Here is a 4,825-nt window from a genome sequence, read left to right on the forward strand (position 1 = left end):
CCCTTGAGGCGCAGCGGCCGCCGAGGCCGCAGGTGCGGGCCCGCGGCTCCGACCTGCGCTAGCGTGTGGTGGGCGGCGCGCCCGCACAGGCGTCAGTGGGCGCGGGCAGCCAAGCCGAGGGGTCGCGGGTCTCCCTGCGCCCACTCCTGAAGGCCGAGGGCGACCGCTCTCGGCTTGGTGCCTTGGGCGGTGGGTCCTGAGCGCGCCCCACCGCGGCGAGGGTCGGCCGCCCTCCAGCCGCAGCTGCCCTGGGCCTGTGCCGCGAGACGCAGGTCGCGCATCCCATATCCGAAATGTTTGGGACCAAGAAGTATTTTGAAATTTGAATGTTTTTGCATATACATGATAAGCTGTCTTGGTCATGAGACCCAAGCTTAAAACAAAGTAATTTGCTTTGTGTACACATTGTTATGGGTCAACTCTGCATAGGAACCAGATCAGCCAGATAGAGATTTGAATAGAGCCTTTTATTTACTGAGCTCAGGTCCACTTCTCTCGCAGGAGAAGGCTGATCGGCCCCAACGTAGGTAGCAAGGGGGTATTTATAACAGAAATCACATCCAGTTTGGTAAGCAAACTTGTTATCTAGTACAGAACAACAGAAACTGCATTCATTTGACACAGCTGCAAACTGTTTATAACTAAAAGGTCTTTCACAGCTTGGACATAAGTGCATATTTTTACAAGGTACATCTTAAGCTGACTATGTTGCAGAAGATGGTTGGGGAGGGAGTTTAGTTTGTGTTAGCTTGCTGCCTTGACAAGAAACAGTTATTTATTGTTGAACAGCCTTGAGCCGAAAGGGAGAACACATTTCTTAGAGCAGATAACAGGAAGCACAAGGGGTTTTTATAATTTTCCACAATTAAGGCACAAAACTCTATTAACCCTTTACACACATGATGGTGATTTTATACAACTTTTTAATAACATAGCTGTATGGTGTGGAATTTTCCATTTCTGTCATCATGATGTTTAAAAAAAAGCCAGAGTTTGGAGCAACTTGGATTTAGGATTCAGAAATTCTGCTCAACTGGTAGAGTACTATACATATGTTGATGCCTTTTAATAAATTTAGAACGCTGCACTTGCAAGCATTTTCATTGTTGTACAGACACAGCGAGGTGAGTTGATTGCCACTGTTTTCCATCTCAAAAATATGTAAATGACTAACGCTACAAAATTCTGTCATTCCTTTTTTCCTTGTGAAGGGGGAAATTAAAAATTTAGATAAAAACCTTCCCAGGATGACAGCCAAGACCAAGTGGACATGTCCCACAGGCCCCACAACAGAACACTTTATGTAAGCCCCTGTCTTCACTGCCTTTGTGTAACTGATGGCCTTGAAATGTAACCTCAGATGTCTGGCACACTTCTGCCATCGTGTAATTCACGCATGTTTAACTGATCACCTTGCAATGTGACTTTGTAACTTCAGATGTTTAAACTCGCTTAGTAACCCGTGATGTCACCCAGCCCTCCAATCATAATACACCAAATCTGCCTTTGTACCACGCCCCTTCCCACACCTATAAAATCCCCAAGCAAGCTACTGTGGAGCAGAGCTCACTAGGAGCATCCTAGTCTAGTCCACCTGTGTAAATAAATTGCTACCTAACCTCCAAGCCATTTCTTTTCTCTTTCTCTTTCTCTCTCCCTTCCTCCCTCCCTCTCTTTCTGTCTCTCTCTTCCTCTCTCCCTCTCCCCCCACCCCGCTGGCCCCGGAGCCCTTTCTTTCTGTGCTTTGCACAACATTTTGAACTCCCATCTCCAGTTAACTGGTTCCTCAGAATTTTATTATATACTTGCATGCTCTTTTCTTCTGCGACTGCGTGGTCTCAACATTTTCAGAACTAAACACTGGTCTAAAGTTGTCTATTTCTGTCTCCTCTTTTTCCATTGTGATTTTTTTTTCTTTTCTTTTCTTTTTTTTTTTTTTTTTTTACCTTCCCTTTCTTCCTTAGCTTCTTTTCTAGTCCCTTTGGGAACCATTTTGATAGCAGTAATAGTAGCAGTTATATAAAGAGCTGACCAAAATTATGTCCATAATGGCCAGCCAATTAGCTCAGCAGATTAAAGCTCCAGCAAGCAGGTCAAAGAGCTGGGAGTTCAAACCCTGGGCCTGCTGTGCTGGCCTGACCCTGGGGCGGACTGAGAAGGCAATTGAGACTGGGTGGCCCATGCCTTTAATCCCAGCTCTTGGGAGACTAAACAGGTGGATCACTAGGAGTCCGAGCTAGTAGTGAGACCCTGAACACCCTGCAGACCCTTCTCTAAAATTAAAAAAAAAATTATGTTCATAACGCATCTACGTACAATTACATAAGGTGTTCTGGCACATTTGTTTACAACCACACAAATGGTCAGAATTCCTCTAAAAATTCAAGATTTGGTCGTAAATTAAATCCAAAATTCCAATTACATTAGTAATTGGGGTAAACCAGGAAGTGGAACTAATCGGCAGGTAATTTGTTTTCACTCAACCAAAGGCCTCAGAGCCATTCCTTCTGGACTTTTCGCGTTAGAAAAATTGGATAGAGTATCAATTTCATTAAGCCAGAAAATTTACCAGGGTACACTGTGGCCCATCTGCTGAAATGCTTCCTTAAAGAGACACTAGAGTCTGAGGAAGTCTCCCAGAGAGGAGATCAGGCCCTCAACTTGATACATGAATAAATTCCTGGTTCTTATCACAGAAAAAAGAATTTTGAGAAGTGTCAGTGTCATAAAGGGGCATACACTGAATACAGCAGAAGTAGGAAGTAAAGGAGAACAGTAAACAGACTCCATTCAGAATAACTGTAGGGTCTCACTCTGATGCAGGGGCTCACGCTGACCCACTCACAAAAGCAAGAGGGAGGCTACCTCTTAAGGACGAGCTGAGGCGGCCACGTTCTGGTTGATCACTGACACAGGTCGGCTTTCGAAGGCACCAGAGGAGTCCTTATGGCTCTAGGGGCAATTTGGGTCCCACAAGATGATCACCATCGTTTTGGAGAGGCCTCCTTGGGTTCATTGTCAAGGGGTAACAGTTTCTCTTTTGGGAATAGGTGACCTCATCGTAGGGAAGTTGGCTAATCTGGGCTTTTCCTAGACACAAGGTGATTTTAGAAATGGAGATATACAGCTTTGCTCCTGGAGGCTTTGGAACTCAGTATTATGAAGGTTGGCAAGAGTGTCCTTGTAAACCCTCAAAATGATTTTAGTTACTCTTACCTTGGTGTCCTCGTCTTGAAGAGGGATGAGACAGATTAAGTAAACTTGGGGCTAATAAAATTTATAATGCAGGCACTACCCAAGTGAGAAGCATGCATACATGCACCCCCGAGCAGGGATCTGCTCTAAGGGTTTTGTTTGTTTGTTTTGGTTTTGTTTTTTGTCAGAACTGGGGATTGAACTCAGGCCCTTGGGCTTGCCAGGCAAGGGCTTATTCTACTGAACTAGCTCCCTGGCCCCTCTAAGATTTTAAGTTAGAAGAAGAGACATAGAAAATGAAGGCAGAGATGCCAAGCTTAATCCTGCTTTTAGTTAGTCTTCATCACTTTCTTGCTTCTGGAACAAAATACTTCACAGCAAGGATTTAAAGGAGAGGTTTGAAGCTTGGGAGATGGCTCAGTAGAATAAGCACTTGCCTAGCAAGTGCAAGGGCCTGAGTTCAATCCCTGTTTCTGCCAAAAACAAATAAATAAAAATAAAGGAGAGGTTTATTTTGGCATAGAGTCTGTAGAGGATTCAGCCCACAGTTCAGTCCATACTCCAAGGCATGAAGGGCATGGTGTAATGGTCTGGTGGAGGAAAGCTGCTCCCAGCAAGAAGCAGAGAGGGCCGGCTACATAGCACAGCGGATTAAAGTGCCTGCAAGTAGGCACGGGGGACTGTAGGCACGGGATCTGCCTGCTTTGCCGGTCCTGCCTGCTCCCCCGCCCCCTGGGGGCGCTGAGATGGCAACTGAGCGTGGTGGTGCCCCCCTGTAATCCCAGCTCTTGGAAGGCTGTAAACAGGTGGATCACTACGAGCCCGATGTAGTAGTGAGACCCTAAACACCCTGTAGACCTTTCCCTTTTTTTTTTTTTTTTGTGGAACCCGGGATTGAACTCAGACCCTTGCACCTGCTAGAAGCGCTTATTCCACTGAGCCATCTCCCCCACCCCAGACCTTTCCCCCCCAAAAAAAAAAAAGTCCACAGCAAGAAGCAGAGAGACAAGGGAGGAGCCTCAGAAGGTAACAGACTTTTCCAGAGCACACCCCAGGTCACATGGCTTTCCAACTAGGCTCCACCTCCTATGAACACATTCAGCTAAGCAGCATCAGTAATCCACTGATGACATTAGCACCCCGAAGAACCAATCACCTTCCAAAGCCTTAATTCTCAACATATGAAAGTTTGAGGGACCATCTAGATCTAAACCATAACAGTTATCAATTGGACATCTGTAAGGCCAACCTCTAGGTTCTTGACACCCTAAGGAGAAAACAAATCATGGCTTTAATGCAACAGATTATAAACTCAGGGCTTTTCTTGTCTTCTGTCCCTATGGTAGTCTCTAACTGTATCTCAACCAAACTGGATTCAAATGTAACCTTTTTTATGCTTATGTGAAATAGTCATTTAAGAAAACTTGGTAAATGCAGAAAGTTAAGAAGGAAAAGAACCCTCTTTCGGGTCCTCTTTTCCAAGATGACGAAAAAAAGAAGGAACAACGGTCGTGCCAAAAAGGGCCGCGGTCATGTGCAGCCTATTCGCTGCACGAACTGCGCCCGGTGCGTACCCAAGGATAAGGCTATTAAGAAGTTTGTCATTCGGAACATAGTGGAGGCCGCCGCC

This window comes from Octodon degus, unplaced genomic scaffold (assembly GCF_000260255.1).
Source record: "Octodon degus isolate 3935 unplaced genomic scaffold, OctDeg1.0 scaffold00062, whole genome shotgun sequence".
NCBI classification, from domain to species: Eukaryota; Metazoa; Chordata; class Mammalia; order Rodentia; family Octodontidae; genus Octodon; species Octodon degus.